This window comes from Sus scrofa, chromosome 5 (assembly GCF_054392235.1).
Source record: "Sus scrofa isolate SSC_HxYL_T2T_F1_AM1 chromosome 5, Sscrofa_HxYL_maternal_Yorkshire_Landrace_v2.0, whole genome shotgun sequence".
Lineage (NCBI taxonomy): Eukaryota > Metazoa > Chordata > Mammalia > Artiodactyla > Suidae > Sus > Sus scrofa.
Window position 1 is genome coordinate 98,294,767 of NC_139387.1, and position 20,555 is coordinate 98,315,321.

The following is a 20,555-nucleotide window of genomic DNA, read 5'->3' on the forward strand; positions in this document are numbered from 1 at the left end:
GGGGGTCTTGAGTGAAGACTAGGAAGAGTGAAATGGGGAAGAGGGATCACCCAGACAAGGATACATCTTTGAGCAGGTCACAGATGTGGGCAATGGAACCTTGGTCCCACTTTGCGCTCCGAGTGTCCTGTAGAGTGCCCTCTGAATTGACTTCTGTGGGCCTGAAGAGCAGGCATTTACCCACTGACTCCAGCTGTGCACTGACCCAAGGCTACCCCATAGAACGCCGATTTTCCAGGTTCATGCATGCATTGGTACCAGTGGGGTCTCCCCAGGTATCAGATGTCAGATGTCAGAGAAGTCCAAGCACAGAAAGCAAGAGAATGGGGTGCAGCAGAGGCAAAGGGCTGACAGATTTTACTTCTGATGGGGTAAAAGATGTGAGGTGTAGCTCAAGAAATACTCAATGCAAATAACTTAAAATTTTGCTTAAGATAAGATAAAAAAAAAAAAAAAACCCTGAAAACAATGCAAAGGCTCTAGTTCAAGAAAACCATCCTATTTGTGGAGGACAGGGGTACAAGGCACACAAAATACTGAGCAGAATATGAAACAAGACATTTTCTAAGTTGAACTATTCCTTTGAGTATTGCTGTAGCTTTATTAATTCCTCTTCAGGAGCCAAAGTGGAAATGACTCTGAATTCCCCATTACTTACTTACTTACTTTATTTATTTATTGCTTTTTAGGGCTACACCTGCACTATATGAAGGTTACCAAGCTAGGGGTTGAATCGAAGCTGTAGCCACTGGCCTACACCATAGCCACAGCATTGCCATATCCAAACCTTGTCTGCAACCTAAACCACAGCTCACAACAAAGACGGATCCTTAACCCACTGGGTGAGGCCAGGGAGTGAACCCACATCTCCATGGATACTGGTAGGGTTTGTAACCCATTGAGCCACAACTCCCCTCATTACTTATTATTTGTCATTTGTTTTATGTAAGTGTATTTAAATAGACTGCTGAATTATTCCTACATAGTTCTCATCCTGTTGAGTCATTTCAGTGTTTTCTATCAAATTTTGTTGGGGGTCCTTTCAAAGTCCTTTGTCTTCCCACAACACCACAATGCATACACACACGTAGAGATTTCTTTTGAGATAACTGGAAGGTTGACTTCGGGTAGACCACCAAAGTCAAGATTCCAGTGTTTTCAGAGAGCAGACGCTGATAAGCATCATCCTTTCATAGACTGGGTTCTCAGTCTCTGGGTGCCTCAGGTTAAAAACAAACACTGTGACAGCTTCCTGCAAAAGGATTGCTGGCTCATGATGATATCAAATCATGCCACGTGACTGCCTCAATTCAGGAAAAATGCTATTCTGGAGGAAGCTTAGGAGACATCTTATCCTTTCATATAGAAAATCTTAAAAAGCAAATCTTTCATTGTGTGTCTTCTGTTTGCCAGTTGCTTCATATATATATTATTCAAATTTCCCATACTAACACAAGTAGATATTATCATCTCTATTTTTTATTTTATGATTTTAATTTTTTCCATTATAATTGATTTACAGTGTTCTGTAATTCCTACTGTGCAGCAAAGTGACCCAGTCATATATATATTCTTTTTTCTCACATTATCCTCCATCATGTTCCATCACAAGCAACTGGACATAGTTCCCTGTGCTATACAGCAGGATCTCATTGCTTATCCACTCCAAATGCAATAGTTTGCATCTATTAACCCTAGACTCCTAGTCTATCCCACTCTCTCCCCCTCTCACTTGGCAACCTCAAGTCTGTTCTCCAAGTCCATGAGTTTCTTTTCTGTGGAAAGATTCATTTGTGATGTATATTAGATTCCAGGTATAAGTGATATCATATGGTATCTGTCTTTCTCTTTCTGACTTACTTCACTTAGTATGAGAGTCTTTAGTTCCATCCAAGTTGCTGCAAATGGCATTATTTTGTTGTTTTTTATGGCTGAGTAATATTCCATTGTGTATATGTACCATATCTTCTTAATCCATTCATCTGCTGATGGACATTTGGGTTGTTTCCATGTCTTGGCTATTGTGATTAGTGCTGCAGTAAACATAGGGGTGCATGTATCTTTTTCAAGGAAAGTTTTGTCTGGACATATGCCCAAGAGTGGGACTGCTGGGTCATATGGTAGTGCTACAGTTAGTTTTCTGAGGCTCCTCCATACCGTTTTCCATAGTGGTTGTACCAATTTACATTCCCACCAACAGTGGAGGAGGGTTCTCTTTTCTCCACACCCTCTCCAGAATTTATTCGTGGATTTATTTATGATGGCCATTCTGACAGGTGTGAGGTAGTTTTGATTTGCATTTCTCTAATAATCAGTGACATTGAGCATTTGTTCATGTGCTTGTTGGCCATCTGTACATCTTCTTTGGAGAAATGTCTATTCAAGTCTTTTGCCCATTTTTCCATTGGGTTGTCGGCTTTTTTGCTGTTGAGTTGTTTGTATATTTTAGAGATTAAGCCCTTGTCCATTGCATCACTTGAAACTGTTTTCTCCCATTCTGTAAAAAGTTGTCTTTTTTTTTTCAATGGTTTCTTTTGCAGTGCAAAAGCTTGTCAGTTTGATTAGGTCCAATTTGTTTATTTTTGCTTTTATTTCTGTTGCTTTGGGAGACTGACCTGAGAAAGTATTTGTAAGGTTGATATCAGAGAACATTTTGCCTTTGTTCTCTTCTACGAGGTTTTTTTTTTTTTTAAAGGGCCACACCCACGGCACATGGAGGTTCCTAGGCTGGGGGTCTAATCCAAGCTGTAGCTGCTGGCCCATGCCACAGCCACAGCAACACAGGATCCGAGCCACATCTGCAACCCACACCACAGCTCACAGCAACACCAGATCCTCAACCCACTGAGCAAGGCCGGGGATCAAACCCACAACCTCATAGTTCCTAGTCAGATTCATTAACCACTGAGCCATGATGGGAACTCCTCTTCTAGGAGTTTAATGGTGTCTTAAGTTTAAGTCTTTAAGCTATTTTGAGTTTATTTTTGTGCATGGCATGAGGGTGTGTTCCAGTTTCATTGATGTATATGTGGCTGTCCAGTTTTCCCAGCAACACTTGCTGAAGACTGTCTTTTCCCCATTTTATATTCTTGCCTCCTTTGTCAAAAACTAATTGACCACAGGTGTCTGGGTTTATTTCTGGGTTCTCTATTCTGTTCATCTCTATTCTTATAGAAGAGGCAATAGAGGCCAAATGAGCTGAGTTGCTGAAGTTCTCATGTTTAGAAAGAGGCAGAGCCAGGATTTAAATCCAGGCCTGTCTGGCTCTGAAGCCCTGTTCTTTCGCCTACACCTGGGGCCTTGCCACGTGCATTGTGTTAGTCTTTCTGGAAATCAAGCAGACCCAATCCACTGCACCTCGCCTTCTTATGTAATAACCTGGAGGGTAGGGAGAACCATCTGCTTCAAGAGCAACATATTTGAGTCCATAAGGCAAATAAGTTGGCAGGAAACAGAAGGATTGTGACATTGCCATTTGGCATTCCTGACTTGTTTTGCATTTATAAAATGGAACTATGTAGCCCAACAGTTTGATTCCACAAGCCTGTCATTATCATTCATTCTGAAATAAACATAGTCAAGGACATCGTGTACAAAATAAAGGATCCTTGTTTTGGGAGACGATGTCAGGTAGGAGGATTTTTTTTTTCTTTCTTTAACTCGTACCCCCTAAAGCACTAGCTTACAAGTGACTTCAACACTGAAGTCAATGAAGCAGGCAAACAAGTAAGGGAAAAAACTTGGGATTAAATTTAAGAACATAAGATCACAAGATTATTTAAAAGGTAGTACGATAAAAACAAAAATGAACTAATGTGACGTAATTAAACGTAAAAGCATTTGCATAGCAAAGGAATCCATAAAAAAAAGATGAAAAGACAACCCAAGGAATGGGAGAAGATCTTTGCAAATGGAGCACCCAACAAGGGATTGCTCTCCAAAATATACCCATATATCACGGAGCTTTATATCCAAAAAACAAAAAATCCAATTTAAAAAAATGGTCAGAAGATCTAAATAGGCATTTCTCCAAAGAAGTCAGACAGATGGCCCAAAAAAACACATGAAAAAATGCTCAACATTACTAATTATTAGAGAAATGCAAGTCAAACTTACAATGAGGTATTTATTGCCTCATACCAGTCAGAATGGCAATCATCAAAAAGTTTACAAATATTAAATGCTGCAGAGGGTGTGGAGAAAAGGGAACCCTCTTCCATGTTGGTGGGAATGTAAATTGATGCCACCACTATGGAGAACAGTATGGCGGTTCCTTAAAAAACTAAATACAGAGCTACTGTGTGATCCAAAAATCCCACTCCTGGGCATCTATTTGGAGAAAAACGTAATTTGAAAATATACATGCACTCCCAATGTTCATTGCAGCACAATTTTACAATATCCAAGACATGAAAGCAACCTGAATGTCATTGACAGAGGAATGGATAAAGAAGTGGTATATACACACAGTGGAATACTACTCAGCCATAAAAAGATGAAATAATGCCATTTGGAGCAAGACGGGTGGACCTAAAGATTATCATACCAAGTGAAGTAAGTCATACAGAGTAAGACAAATATATATCATTTATATGTGGAATCTAATAAAGCTGATATCAAAGAACTTATTTATAAAACAGAAACAAACTCACAGATTTCAAAACCAGTCTTACAGCTACCATAGGTGAAACCACCGGGGGAGGTAGAAATTGGGAGGGTGAGAATAACATATACAGACTACTGTATAAAATAGACGATTTAACAAGAACCTACCATTTGGCACACATACACCAAAAGGTAGTACAAAGTAGTGCTTCCAATTCATAGCTGGTCATCTAAATTCACCCAGAGAGCTTTAAAATGTATATAGAAATCCGAACCCAACTGCAGACAGAGCTTCCAGAAATAAGGCCCAAGTGTGTGTCTATTTAAAAAATCCCCTGTGGCCATTCTGATGATCAGCTGCAGTGTAGATCTACTGCTTAAAAATTTGCACGCTAATATATGGGGAGCCAATTTGTGTATTTTAAATTGCATGTGTAATCTTGAAAAATGAGCTCATAATTTTTCTTTGATATGATTTCTAAATGCTCAAAATAATCTAGATATTCAGTAGACTTTCTTGTCAATAGCCATTTGGAAATCCCTTCACTAATAATTAGTCAAGAAAAAGTAAGAGATGTTAATCAGTTTATCTCTAAATGATTGTATTTTAGTGGGAAACAAAAGATGAACCTAAAGAATTACTAAGTGTGGCCTGAGGATGAGCCAACAATTATAATAAAAGAAAAAAACTTCATGGAATTTCCATTGTGGCTGAGCAGATTGAAGATGCAGCATAGTTTCTGTGAGGATGTGGGTTCAGTCCCTGGCCTCTCTCAGTGGGTTAAGGATCCAGTGTTGCTGCAAGTAGAGCTGTAGGCTCCAGATATGACTTGGATCTGGTGTTGCCTTGGCTGTGCTGTAGGTCTCAGCTGCAGCGCCAATTCAACCCTCAGCCTGGGAACTTGCATATGCCATAGATGCAGCTGTAAAAAGAAAAAAAAAAAAAAAAAAAAAGGCAGTTGTAAGAAGAATTCCAGTTGCTTCTCCAGTGCTTTCTTAGAAACCCCAAAGAATCTAAAAAACCTTCAGGAAGCTCCTGTTGATTATCTCAGCTGCCTGAAGCCCTGGAATGGGGGAATCCATCCAGAAGCTACTGTGAATTTTATATCAGATATTTGCCCATGCTTCTAGTAATCACCTCTCCTTTTCTTAGAGAAGGAAACTCTAATCCACACTCAAATACAGAATATACAGAAAAAATTATTCTGGGAGATGTAGTTTCCAGATTCTTCTTTGTTATACAGGAAGATGTACCAAGAGAGAATCTGACAATCTTTAAATGTTTAGAATAAGAAAAAATGAAAATAAATAAGCTGAATATTTAAATTGGTTGGGGTTCATTCAGGGAAACAAATCACTCTTGGTATTTCAACAGGAAGAATTTACTTATTTATTTTTTAAATTTTAATTTCTTTATATATATTTTCTTTCTACTGCAACACATGGTAACCCAGTTACACATACATGTATACATTCTTTTTTCTCACATTATGTGTTCCATCATAATTGACCAGACAGAGTTCCCAGTGCTACACAGGGAGAATTTATATCTTGTATTTCTTTGCTCAGTGTTTCCTGTAAATGATCAATCTTTGCCTCCAGTTTATTTCCAATGTCTTGCGTCATTTTCAGCATCAACAGTCTAAAGTCTTTTTCCTGGAGGCTAATAACCTCCTCCTTGCTTAGCTGTTTTTCTGGGGTTTTTTCCTTTCTCCCTTATCTGAGTTGTGGTTCTCTGCCTTTTCATTTTTACAGGTTTTTGCTGTGGTGTCCTTTTTGCAGACAATAGAGTTGTAGCCTCACTTCTTATGTCTGTCCCCGTTGTGGCTGAAGTTGGTACAGGAGCTTGCTGTAGACTTCCTGGTGGGAGGGACTGGTCCTTGCCCACTGGTAGGTGGGGCTAATTCCTATCCCTCTGGTGGGTGGGGCTAGTCTCTGGGTGAGAGTAGAGGTGGCTGTGTGCCTGGGGGGTGTTTAGGCAGCCTGTTTACTGATGGGTGGGGTGTGATCCCACCTGGGATTATTGTTTGGCCTGGGGCTTCTCAACGCTGATAGGTGGGGCCAGATTTTCCTAAAATGGCCCCCTCCAGAGAAACACATTCTGATGAATATTCCCGAGAACTCTGCCTCCAATGCTCTTCCCCCACAACAAGCCACAGTCACCCCCTGTTTCCCCAGGAGATCCTCCAAGTACTGTAGTCAGGTCTGACCCAGATTCCTATGGTGCCTTTGCTCTGCCCTGGGACCCAGCGCATGTGAAAGTCTGTGTGCACCTTTCAAGAATGGGGTCTCTGTCTCCCCTAGTCCTGTGGAGCACAAGCCCCACTGGCCTTCAATGCCACATGCTCCAGGGGCTCTTTCTCCCAGTGCCAGATCCTCATGCATGGGGATTTGACGTGGGGCTCAGAACTCTCACTCCTGCATGTGAGTCTCTGTGATACAGTTACTTTCCAGTCTGTGGGGCTTCCCATCTGGGAGGTATGGGGTTGCTTATATTGTGTAATTTTCCCTCTTACCTCTTGATGTGGCCTCCTCTTTGTCTTCTGGAGTAGGATATCTTTTTGAAAGTTTCCAGTCCATTTGGCTGAAGGTTGCTCAGCCTTTGGTTGTAATTTTGTTGTTTCTATGCGAGAAGTTGAGCTCTAGTCCTTCTATTCCACCATCTTAGTCCCGTCTCCCCTCAATGGGAAGAATTTAATGCACGGAATTTGTCATTCAAGTGCTAGAGAACTAAAAAGGAACAAAGGGAACATTAGTAGGGATCTTTAGGAAAAGTTGCTACCATCCTTAGGGGTGGAGAGAATAAAAGAAGAGGCTGAGATGAATAGAATTTAGAAGCTTCCTGGAAGGAGCCTACAAAGTTAGGACTCGGAATTCGAAGAGAGGGTGCCACCTAACTGCCTGCTGCTGGTACCTCAGGGGCTTGGAGGAGGGACTCACAGAATGGGGCTCTAATCTCTGAACAGGGGAGGCTGCCCAGTTGGTGCTGGTACTTCAGAAGATCCAGAGAGGTCTTGTTTTGTCCCAACTCTGACACATCAGGAATCAGCACTGCATGGTTGGTGCTGTGAGGAGGCACAATGAGGTGGGTGGAGGGAGTGTCCCAGTGAGCCGCAAGCTGTAAGCTTTAATTCTTCTGCTGCCAGGATAAAAGGCAAGCAGGGTGGCCTGGTAGGATAAATCAACAAGCGTCAATAAACCAGCCCCTTCACCTGCCATCCAGTCCTCTCACTAGTTCCTTCTATTGAGGTAAAAGGTAGACTTTCTGACAAAGAGAATTGTTTGTTGTTTGCAGAATTTTCATCACAAAGTAGAGTGTAGAATTTTGAACCTCGCACATTATTCAGTGGAAAAATTTTGGAAAATAGCAACAGAATAAGCCAAAAGTATAAGATAGAAATAATGGAGGAAGGAGAAGAAATATATAAAATTGGACATAGACGTTGGCTGTAGAAGACCAACAAAACTAAATTTTGATTCTTTGAGAAAACTAATAAAATAAAACTCTGGGAAGTTTGAGTCATAAAAAGGGAGAAAAAAAAAGAAACATTAGACATTTTTTAAAAAGTAGCTAAAGATACAGCAAAGATATCAAATGTGATGAAAATGTGAACAACTTTATATCAATAAGTTTGGAAACCTCTAACAATTATATCAAAGAAAAATGAAATTACTGAAGTTGATGCATAAGGATACGGAAACATGAATGTTCCTAAAGGATCAACTGACTTTGAAACAATAGTTGAAAATATTCTCACACACAAAAAAGATGAAAACCTCCAGGTTCAGATCCTGTACAATATTAGATAATTCTTGTTTGCATTTGTAGTTTTTGGGTCCTGGATTTCTTTAAACATATCATACATACCTGTTTTGTATTCTGAACCCGATATTTCCAGTATCTACAGTCCCTGAATGGGGAAGTGTCAATAGCTATGATTTATTGTTTCTGTCGATACTCACTCTTCGTAGCTTGTGAACTTACTTTGATTTTAATTGGTGTGACATCCATGGACCTAAATGAATGTATCTTTCTTCCAGAGGGAGTCTGCTTCTATTTCTGCCTCTGTTTTTACAAGAAGCCAAGATATCCTTAACTTGGGACCATTTTAGCCTTAAGGCTTTAGGCTCATTGCTGGAGTATCAGACTTGGCTTCACCACTCGTGTGCTGGCCCTGGGCTCATTGTTCTAATAGCCATGTGCTATGGGATCCATGCTTCAGACAAGCTGCACACCTACATCCTAGCTGTTCCAACGGGAGCTCCCCTATAGTTCTACCCTAGCTAACCTTTTCTGGGGGGAGAGTCACAAAGGTGTCTCTTCATTTTTAAAATTAACAGCACCTGAAATAGTATGTCTTGGATAAAGTTTGTTAACATGGGAACAAAGGAAAGGGTTTAGGGATGTAGGGAAAGCTTAAAAGCTACAGAAAAATCTTATTTTTCAAGGTGAATTGTGGGTACAGGAGGCTTATTTTATTTATTATTTTAGGTATTATTGTATAAGAGTAATTATAGATGATACTCTTGTATGTATCGTATATTTTATGAGAAACTAAAACAAACAAACAAATCTAATGGTGGTTTTGCTAAAATCTATGACATTGCGTCACTGATATCTCTAAGACATCAGCAGCAGTGTTGTGTGCGGTGCTGCATGGACTAAAGACAGTGCCTTCAACTCAGACATGAGTGCTGCAGAAAACAGCACTTGCCCACTAGGAGACATGCCTGGATTGTGCTGGGTAGAAAGGAGAAAAATGGTGAAGGACATATGGTAGCCTTGCAGTTTTGCTCATGAGGGCCATATGAGATGACTCCCTGGGACTTGAATACAAGTTTGAGAGGAACTTAGGGTGAAGTTCTTAATAGATGTGGTGGGAACAGATATGAGAAATACTGTAAATTGTGAGTCTATAAGCTACTGTGGCCCTGGGTTCATGGATTATGCAAATTACTCATAAATAACATGCTGACTCCCCTTCTGGTCTTGAGAGCATCCTTAAAATCTGTCCACTACCAACTCTAATTGTCTGTTCTCTTGTGTTTCAATTCAATGTACTTCCCTTTGGTTGCCCAGTAACATACCACGGAGAAGCAATTTGAAAAATGGAGCCATAGTGCTCAGAAACATTAATCCCACTCTTATGAGGAACAGTTTGCTCTCAGGGTGTGGTTTTTTTTCATCATCAGCTCAGGACCATTGAGATAGAAGCATAGCAAGTATATCTATTAAATTCTTATCCATGGGTCAGGATATTAAAATGTCATGTAATTGTAAACCCTGTTTAGAAATATTAATAACTATTGCATTGAAAACCAACCTAGTAGTAAATGAGAAAACAGCAAGCCAGGAGGGTTTGTATAATTTTACTCAATCTATGTTCTACCCAATTTACCAGGCAAAAAATAAATTATGTTTGAAAACCAGTCATGCAGTATTTCTGGCCACTTTTCATGAAAATGGATTATCTGTCACAGTATTCTGAGGCTTTAACCCCATGCGATATTTTAGGACAGAGCTCTGAGCCAGGCTTACACAGGCATTAGCAAGCCAGGCATGACTTAAGAGGTTCCAAGGGCTGACCATCCCAAAATATTAACTCTATCCACAGTCTTCTTGTTGGTTCTGAAGGTAGGATTTATTCCCTAAATGTCTTCTGGAGTTGAAAGCTCTTTTGTGTTTGCTGTTTGCATATTGATAATTTGTTCTTTTTTGTTATCAGTGAGGGATATCCAGTGTACAAATCAGGAGAGAGTATTTTCTGATTGCCACTTGCTGTTCTCGCCAATGACATTGCTACCTGGGAGAGTAGTAATAGTAGCAGTGGGGGTTGTTATTGTTGCTTGAACTGAAATATAACTTGCATGAAGTGAAGCAGTGTTCAGTGTTCAGCTCAGTAAATTTTTATATGTATATGTAACCAAGTAACCACCACACTGAGGCTCTTTCCTTTCCCTTCCCAGTCAATACACAGCTCTGTCTCTCCCCACACACACACCAAATGGTAAACCCTATTCCGACTTTTAGCACCACAGCCTGGGTTTGCCTATTTCAGGACTTTTTTTTTTTTTTAACTGTTATTTCCCCAATACAATTTTTTTTTCTACTGTACAGCATGGTGACCAGTTACACATATATGTACATATTCTATTTTCTCACATTATCATGCTCCATCATGAGTGCCTAGACATGGTTCCGAGTGCTACACAGCAGGATCTCATTGCTAATCTATTCCAGAGGCAATAGTTTGTATCTATTAACCCCAAGCTCCTCAATTATCCCACCCTCTCCCCCTTGGCAACCACGAGTCTATTCTCTGAGTCCATGATTTTCTTTTCTGTGGAAGGGTTCATTTGTGCTGTATATTAGATGCCAGATATAAGTGATATCATATGGTATTTGTCTTTCTCTTTCTGACTTACTTCACTCAGTATGAGAGTCTTTAGTTTCATCCATGTTGCTGCAAATGGCATTATTTAGTTCTTTTTTATGCCTGAATAGTATTACATTGTGTATATATACCACATCTTCCTAATCCAATTGTCTGTCAATGGACATTTGGGTTGGTTCCATGTCTTGGCTATTGTGAATAGAGCTGCAATGAACATGCAGGTGCATGTGTCTTTTTTAAGGAAAGTTTTGTCTGGATATATGCCCAAGAGTGGTATTTATGGGTCATATGGTTCTATGTTCTATGTATAGATTTCTAAGGTACCTCCATGCTGTTCTCCATAGTGGTTGTACCAATTTACATTCCCACCAACAGTGCAGGAGGGTTCCCTTTTCTCTACACCCTCTCTAGCATTTGTTATTTGTGGACTTGTTAATGATGGCCATTCTAACTGGTGTTAGGTGGTATCCCGTGGTAGTTTTGATTTGCATTTATCTAACAATAAGGGATGTTTAGCATTTGTTCATGTGCTTGTTGGCCATCTGTACATCTTCCTTGGAGAAATGTCTATTCAGGTCTTTTGCCCATTTTTCCATTGGGTGGTTGGCTTTTTTGCTGTTGAGTTGTATAAGTTGCTTGTATATTCTAGAGATTAAGCCTGTTTAAAAAACAGAATCATTCAGTTTGTTATTTTTGGTGTCTGGCTTTTTCAACTTCACATTTTATGTGTAAGATTGACTCATGCTGTTGCACTTATCAGTGGCTTATTATTTTTCATTGCTGTATACTCTTCTATGAATACCCAATTTAACCATTCTACTGTTGGTAGACATTTGGGTTGTTTATAGGTCTATTTATTTATTTATTTATTTTTGGTCTTTTTGCTATTTCTTGGGCCGCTCCCGCGGCATATGGAGATTCCCAGGCTAGGGGTCCAATCGGAGCTGTAGCCACTGGCCTACGTCAGGGCCACAGCAACACAGGATCCGAGCCGCGTCTGCAACCCACACCACAGCTCACGGCAACGCCGGATTGTTAACCCACTGAGCAAGGGCAGGGATCGAACCCGCAACCTCATGGTTCCCAGTCAGATTCGTTAACCACTGCGCCACGACGGGAACTCCAGGTCTATTTATTGATGATTTTTGTATATGTAGCTTGGTGGACATAGGCACATATTTCTATTACATATATATATATACCAAAAAGTGGAATTTCCAGATCGTAGGGTACACATAGGTTTAGCTTCAGTAGAAAATGCCTAAATGCTTTCCTGGGAGGGTAGTTTTTTGTTTTTTTGTCTTTTTGCCATTTCTTAGGGAGGGTAGTTTTGATGGGAGGTGTATTGGTGGTTCTCTGTTTGCCCCTCTAGATTAATTTTCTGTTTTTCTCTGTCATACTCTGTGCCCTGAATTACCCTAATTTCCAGTTTCCTTATATTTTAGTTCCTGGTTGGATTCAGCCAGTGGAAGCCCCAGCAACTGACTGGAGAATGGGGGGGGGGGGGCGGAGAGAGAGAGATCAAAGTATTTATTCATTCTGTTGTCTCCCTGCTTTACCATCATGGAAAGAGAAGTTCCATTCTTCTGGAGACATAGCTCCTGTTGGACAGTCCATCTTCCAAGACTGCAGCTCTCACCGGTTATTCTTCTTTGCCTTTTTTAGGCTCAGCAGGTAGTTATGGATGCCCATTCTTGCTAGTACCTGGGTACTTATTTTCCATCTAGCACGACACTCTTAGCCCTACTCACATTCCTGAAAAAAAATATTTATTCTATAAAAATCTAAAGCCTTTGAGAATGCTATTTTTGTGTGTGTAAGAATTTTGACTGATATAGGAGGAAAAAACGGTTTTGCAAGAGGTCAGAATGTGTTGGAACACATAGGTGCTTCTGCTAAGCATGAGAAAATTAGCACAGGAAAACAGACTGTTCTGAAAGTAGTTATTTAGGGGAATTTAAGTTAACAAATATGTTGGGTGTGAACCAGAACTCTGAGCAACATAAAGATGAGCTCCTCATTCTTAACTAGTTTTGTGGACCAGTAGACCTTGATGTTGATCTTGGCTGCCCATGACTCTACTAAACCCCAGTCGTCTTCTCTAAGTGGCAATTATACCCGTTTCCGGCTGACCAGTAGCCCAACCACTACCACCCCTCCGGAGCAGTCAGATAGTGATGATAATCAAGGAAACCACACACCAAAGGGGACACAGAAGTTCTGTGATTTCATTAAAGGAATTCATTCAGCAGCGGTAGGGTTACTGATGTGGCATTTTTGAACTACTCAGAATCTTGGAGGTAAGGTCCCCAACATCCTCTAACTTTACAGCAGCTCCAGCCATCCACCAAGGATGGAGACACTTGCTTCTGGGCTGGCAGACTAGCACAGTGGTTACAACAAAGCAGAGTTTGGGAGCCAGTTTTGAGTAGGAATCTAGACTTTGTCTCTTATTGGCTCTATACCCTTCAGCTGGCAGTGAACATTCCTCAGTTTCCTCCACTGTAAAATGAGGGTAATCATTCTCATACCTTTTATAATAACTATTATTAATGCATTCTTTCACATTTGAAAAGGTACATAAACGTCTTTATGAAGATGGTCTTGTGACCTCCAGCTAAGTGCTGCTAAAAACTGTCAGGACGTACGACGCTGGAGTAGAGCTGGCGTCACAGTGCCGTGAGGGAATGGTGAGCATGGGCACAGCGGGGCCAGCGAGGGGATGTGAGGGAAGATTAAGATGCCGAAGTGGAATAGACAAAGTCTAGGAAGGGTGGTGCTGGGGACCAACGTGTGATTCTGGAATTATCGTCTAATTCTGGGATAGAAGATTAGAATCTGCCTTGTCTAAGCAGAAGAAATCCGAGAGGCAGACCACTACAGTGCCTACACTGGACTTGCCTGCAGGGATGTGTGTGGGGTTTTGTTTTTTTGACAACAGTCATTTGAATAAGTAATCTTTTTGCAAGTCTAGCACTCTATTCCTATCATCTTCATTTTGTTCATTTTAGGGACAGAAAGTCAAGGTTAATGTGCGTGTGTGTGTGACGTATTTTACAGCAAGGACTGACTTAATTAGCCAGAATAGAAGCAAGGATAAACAAAGGGATTTCTGAGAAAACAAATTCCAGTTTGTCTGTGGGCATGCATGCCCAAGCCAAAGAGTTTTGAAGGCAGCGAAGGCTTTGGGCAGATTCTAATAGTACTGAAGGGTGAGGAAATAGACAAGGAAGCAAACAATGAGATTCTGGCATCCTGCTGGTGATTCAGAAAATTCTGATTCAAAAACAAGAATTATTTTCAAAGGTCTTTTGACAGAGCCGACAGCTTCTCAGCTGTCAGCCACTCTCCAGAGACCCTAATGAGCTCTTCCTTGTCAGGCCTTTCTGTCTAAACAAGAAATTGCTAGTTTTCTATCTGCCACCCTGCAGTGAATGCACCCACCCTTGCTTTGCATAGTATAAATTATTATTTAATGCAAACACTTGTTCGGGTTGCTCAGTAGGTTGTTTCTGTCAACCTACATCAATGTGGTCTTTAATGTGTCAATGACTCCGCAGCAGAGTCTGTATATAAGCAGGTGGTCAGAAAGCTTTTCTATTGAGAAACTAATAGGTACTTCTGAGGAAGGCGCTACAACTATCTCTAGGACTCAAGATTCCTGAATTTCTTTAGATGGTCAAAATACTTTACCTTATTTCCCATAATAATAGCAAATCCTAATAAGGGGCAATAAAGATGACATCCTAGAGAAAGAATGCTTCTTGAAATACGTTTACTAGATCTCATTGCTCCTCTTCCATTCCATTCAAGATCCTTGCCCAACTCTAAATAAAGAGCTTGCTATTCCACTTTTAGAAATTGGAAAGCTTTTTTTAAAGAATTGGCTTCTGTTATTAGATAACACAAACAGCACTATTTTCTAAAATATTTTTTTGCTAATTGTTTCATGTTCTTTTGAAAAAAAAAAAATTCACTAGCTTTTCTTCTCTCCTTCATGTTAAATGGTGTTTTTCAGTCTTTAGTTTAAATATGGATGGTCACGAGCATGCACCTTGGAGTAATTCAGACCTGGGCTCCAGTTCTGGCCAAATTCTTCTTGGTTCTCCTTTCTTACATTCTCTGTCCTCTGATGCATCATCACTGTGTTTGGAATTAACTCCCACTCTACCCTGCTTTGACATTTCCTTTTCTTTGATTAAAATCCATTCAAACACTTCAATTTTCACAGCAAATTTGCCTTATATATTTGAGAAAAAGAGAAACTACCCATTTCATTAAAAAAAAGATGAGGGAGTTCCCACTGTGGCTCAGCAATAATGGACCCAACTAGTATCCACGATGATGCAGATTCAAGCCCTGGCCTCGCTCAATGGGTTAAGGATCCAGCATTGCCCTGAGCTGTGGTGCAGGTCAAAGACACAGCTCAGATCCTGCATTGCAGTGTCTGTGGTGTAGGCCAGCAGCTGTAGCTCCGATGTGACCCCTAGCTTGGGAACTTCCATACGCTGCACGTGCAGCCCTAAAAAAAAAAAAAAAAAAAAAGAAAGAAAAAAAGAAAAACTAAAGTAACAACACAGTCCCTCCCAAGTCATCAAACTTTCTTTAAAGTTTGTTTCTACAATCAAATAAAGCATTAAAAAAAAAAGAAGAAGAAAAGAGGAGGAGAAAGAAAGAAATGATAAATACAATCAATCAATGGCTACATTTTATAACTTTGGGTTTGAATTCTGGTATAGCCTAGTGATCTCTTACTGACCCAGACCTCCTATAGATAATTATTACATCTCTGGACAGATTTTTAAGAGTAACTTTAAGTGCTCTAGAGGGCGAAGAAAGTTGAGCTAATTCTGAGCAGAAGTTGACCGTTGGCCTGCACATGCAGCATATCCCATTCTTCCAAGTGGAATCATTCCTTCAGGCCTGAAAAGTGAGAGGCCGTAGATCAGGGAAGTCGCAGTTGCTGGGAGGTGAAGGGAGGGGGAATCCAGGAAAGGAGAGAGCCAGAGATGAGAGGTTCTGAATTCTGTATATAAATTCTGCCTAAACCTTAGACTGACTCCTGAACTATACCTTTGTGGGACACATATAAGGCAGTCCAACTGAGGGTGAAAGAATAAAACTAATATTTTAGTTGCCACTCAAAAGACAGAATTTCTCATTGGAGAGCAACAAAATCAATTACTTGATAAAATAAGAACAGCAAAAATTACTGTTGGATCATTCATATGTGTAGGACACGATTCAAGATTATTTGATGTACACAGATTTGGGAAAGTATGGGTCAGTGTGAAGAGAAAAGATAATCAACCAAGACCAATCCAAAGAATAACCAGATGTTAGAATTAGCAGACTGAGGAATTTAAAGCAACTGCTATAACTAAGCACAATAAAATAAAGGAAAATATACACATAAGAAATAAAAACTAGAAAACTCAGCAGAGAAATTAACAGTATATCAAAAATCATATGTAAATTCTATAAATAAAAGCTTTAAACCTAAAATCAAAATATACTGGATAGGCTAACAGGAGCACAGAAATAATAGAGAAAAAATTAGTAACCTTTAATATTGAGCGATATAAGTTATTCAATCTGAGGAACAAAACAAAACAGAGTTCCAGGGACCTGAGGAACAATATAAAAAGGTATGGTATATATGTCATTTTAGTTGCTTCAGAAAGCAGTTAAGAGCATTAGAAGAGATCAGAATAAAAACTAGTTTGTCTTTCTTTAAAACATATATGATGTTTAAAGGAAAAAAGTGTATTATCTACGGGAGATTTACTATATGAAGATGTAATGAATATTAAAATTATAATGTAAAGGGTAGGGAAAGGGGAGAACGGACCTATATGGCTGAATATTTCTGCATTTTATATGGAGTAGCACAATATTAACTCTTAGAAGGCTGTGGAAAGTTCAAGTGTATAATTCCAAAGCAATCACTAAAAAGTAATGAAAAGAAGCAGAGCTCAAAGCCGACGGGCACGTTCAAACTCTCTTCAAATTTGGATTGTAAAATACTTGAGAATACTTGATCCAATACAATTTAATTATGTTTTCCAATTCTGAATCTGCACATTAGCCTCGAGGGAGACTAGGCACTGGAGGAAGGCTTAGGATGAGTGCCATTTACTTTGATTTACAACCAGGGTATTCTTGATGAAGACTTCTATGGTAGGGTTAAAAGAAGTTGTGGTTCAGGATTTTGGTTTTAACTTCTAAAACCAAAACCATCTGCTTTTCCCATGAAAATCTCTTTGCCCTTGTTCCTCTTGTCCCATATTTACTGTGTCTTGGGGAGAGGATTCTGTCTCCCTTTATTCCCATTCATACTCTAGGAGCAAATCTAGAAGCTTCTGGGAGGGAAGTGTATGGCTATCACTGGGAAAATAAACAAACGGGCCCGGAATTCCTGGAACATCCATATGTTGATATTTTTCTCCTTATAAGGATAGGTGAAACAATAAATCGTGACCATCATGTTAAGCAAAATATGAAATCAACATCACAGAGAGCACATCTGTATCTTCCTATCTCATTTAGAAATGATAAAAATAAGCAAACTATGCAAATTCCTTTTTTTGTTCAGAATTTTTTTTTTTTTTTTTTTTTTTTTTTTTGCAGCTGTGGCAACACTAGATCCTTAACCTACCATGCTGGGCTAGGGATCGAACCTGCATCCCAGTGCTCCAGAGACACCACTGATCCCATTGTGCCACAACAGTAACTCCTGTTCAGAATATTTTTGATATATCTGTATCTTTATATATCCATATCCATAGTTACAGTTGGTCCTCTGTATCTACATGCTCTGTATCTGTGGATTCAACTAACCTCAGATCAAACATATTTTTTAAAATTCCAGAAAATTCCAAAGAGAAAAATTTGAATTTGTTGTGCACTGGCAACTATTTACATAGCACTTACACTGCACTGGGTATTCTAAGTACCCTAGAGATGATTTAAGGTAGAGTCATCCCTTTGTATCTGTGGGGGATTTGTTCCAGGAGCCCCTGTGGGTACCCAAATCCACAGACGCTTAGGTCCCTTTTAAAAAATGGCATCGTTCAGTGAATACAGCTGGCCCCCCATTTCCATGGAAGTGAAACTTGTAGATAATAGAGGGCTGACTGTATATGGGAGGATGTGCCTAGATTAAATGCAAATACACACAATAAAGAGAAGCATGATAAAATAAGGTATGCTTGTATTCTGCCATTTTAGAAAAGGGACTTGAGCACCTCAGATTTTGGTTTCCTTGTGGTGGTGGGGGGGAGTTCTGGTATCAAATCCCTATGGATACCAAGGGACAACTGTATACACACAGATTAAGGAGAAATATGCCCATTTCTATCCAAAATAAGGCAAGAGAAAGTTTTAATGTGATTCCATCATGGATGGATGTCATAGTTGGATTTTATTAGGAGCGATTGGAAGTCGTAAGTACATTTGCATCTAGGTTGACAATCTACCCAGAGCATTCTTCCCTCTTAAGGAGTAAGGAAGGTCAGAAACGTCTTCTCCTCTTACGGAGTAGTTCTTTCGCGTTTCCTGTGGAGAATTAATTATAGTCTTGGCATGACCCTTCTATCAGCTTCTCCCTGCTGCTCCTCTCCCTATCCATGAATGAGAAATTCCAGCTTTAGGGCTCAGAAAAATTGAAGCAGCTGAAGTCCGACTAGTATCTCAAATCTGTGCATTATATTAACCAGGGAATAAGTGCACATGAAACCTTTTCAACTGTTTTATTTTGGGGGTTTTTGAAAGTGGTTTTAGTTCTATCTGTATTCAGTATCATTTGTGCTATGTCCCTTTCCTCATCTCATGCTTTAAAAAGAAAATCAAGGAATAGTCCAGCCCAGAGAGAGAAATTTCAGCCCCAATACCTTTATGACTTGGCTCTGCCAGGAATTTAATCCTCAACATGAAGAATAAGTTAAGATGTACAGAGAATGATAGTTGCAAAGGTATATTACATGCAGTGAACTTGCAGTTCTGCCCTACTGTTAGCTGCTATAATCTTGAGTAGTTACCCAGCTTCTCCAAGCCTTGGTTTTCTAACCTTTAAAATGGGGTGATGTTAGTATCCATGCCATAGGTTAATTATCATGTTACATGAATGGATCAGCACAAAGCCCAGCACATCATAAGCAAGTTATAAATGTTCCTTATTATCGTGTTTCTGTCCACTTGACTTTTTTCAACTGAAGAAATTCTTTTCAGTCTCTTTACAAAGAAACCAAAATCACTGTTCTCTCTCATCCCATCAAAAATCCATTAATAATGCAGATAGACAGGTTCATGTTCTACAGCCAGAGGACCAAATTACCCACAGCCATCTTGTCCAAAAGAGAGGATAAAAGTCAGCAGGTTGAATTTTTTCCAAACTTCGGCTTGTAGCCTAGAGCAGCTTGGATCCTCAGCTGCTTCAGCAGAAACTCAAGTTTAGCTGATTTTTTAAAAATTATAAGCTACTCTCATTGAATAATGAAGAAATGTCAAAAATACATGCTGAAGTGGATGTTTGTGCTACTCTTAATTATAAATGTGCAAGAAAGAAGAGAAAAATGTAAAAATTATCCATAGGTTGATTTCACATTTCCTGATCCTCACGTAAATGTATGCTATGTGTATACATTTCTTGACAACAAATCACTTATTTATCATAGGAGATGAACACAGTAGAATGCCAAAATACAGTTAATCTAAAACAGGTATATTTGACAAAACTTAAAGTTCATTTGCAACCAGGAGCAGAAAGATGACCCACTAAATTATTAATAATTCTTCCATGATATTGACTCCAAAGCGCTCCTTTCATTTTTTTATAGCTTTTATTTCTATTTATTTATTTTTGCTTTTTAGGGCTGCACCTGTGGCATATGGAAGTTCCCAGGCTAGGGGGGTGGAACTGGTGTTCCCTGGCCTACTGCATGAGGCCAGGGATCGAACCCGCATCCTCATAGATACTAGTCGGATTCGTTGCCACTGTGCCCCAGTGGGAACTCCTCTCCTTGCATTTTGATTCCACGTTATAATTTTCTCATCTTTCCTTCACATTTTTCCTCATGTTCTTTCATTTATTCCTCCTTCAATAACATTTTACTTCCCTCCCCACCATCAATCATCAGAAGAAAGTATTTGGTTATCTGTTCAACTTATAATAATTCCTTTTTATCTGGAAAGTGGTCTTCCATTTACTTAATTTACTCGGGAACCATGATTTTCATGTGTAAACCTGTTCTGGTGAAGGTCACTTGGACCTTTTCTTTGGTGGACACTTGATGTAAGATGAACCAATCAGATCATCCTAAAGATTTAGACCTGGGAATAAGATACAGTCTCTGAGGGGTGGATAAATAATAATGTACTGACAGGTTAACAGATTCAAACTCAGGAGCACTAGGAAACCCAAGGAAACAGGACAGTGGAGAAAGCCAGTTAGTAGAAACGAACAATGACGCTGAAATAAACAGAGAAATAATACGGCCCTGAGTTCCTGACAACCTTTTAGGACACAGTTTCAGTTTCCTTGCTCACCAGCTGCAT

General features: G+C 39.7%; 1 protein-coding gene and 1 long non-coding RNA gene across 29 annotated transcripts in view; one reads left to right on the forward strand and one right to left on the reverse strand.

Annotated features, from left to right (window-relative positions):
- Positions 1-20,555, forward strand: part of LOC102159120 (uncharacterized) — a 654,277-nt gene that overhangs the window by 566,971 nt on the left and 66,751 nt on the right. The window lies entirely within an intron of this gene.
- The window catches only part of LOC146403579 (uncharacterized), a 408,191-nt gene that overhangs the window by 17,030 nt on the left and 370,606 nt on the right, over positions 1-20,555 (reverse strand). For 2 of the 14 annotated variants that reach the window (XR_014804460.1, XR_014804472.1), the window contains 3 exons: positions 12,560-12,755; positions 7,546-7,773; positions 5,972-7,335 (listed from right to left, as the gene is read on the reverse strand). This is a non-coding gene — a long non-coding RNA (uncharacterized LOC146403579). Of the gene's footprint in view, positions 1-5,971; positions 7,336-7,545; positions 7,774-10,310; positions 11,659-12,559; positions 12,756-20,555 lie in introns of those variants that run through there. The other 12 variants (XR_014804463.1, XR_014804466.1, XR_014804471.1 and 9 more) reach the window with 8 other exon arrangements.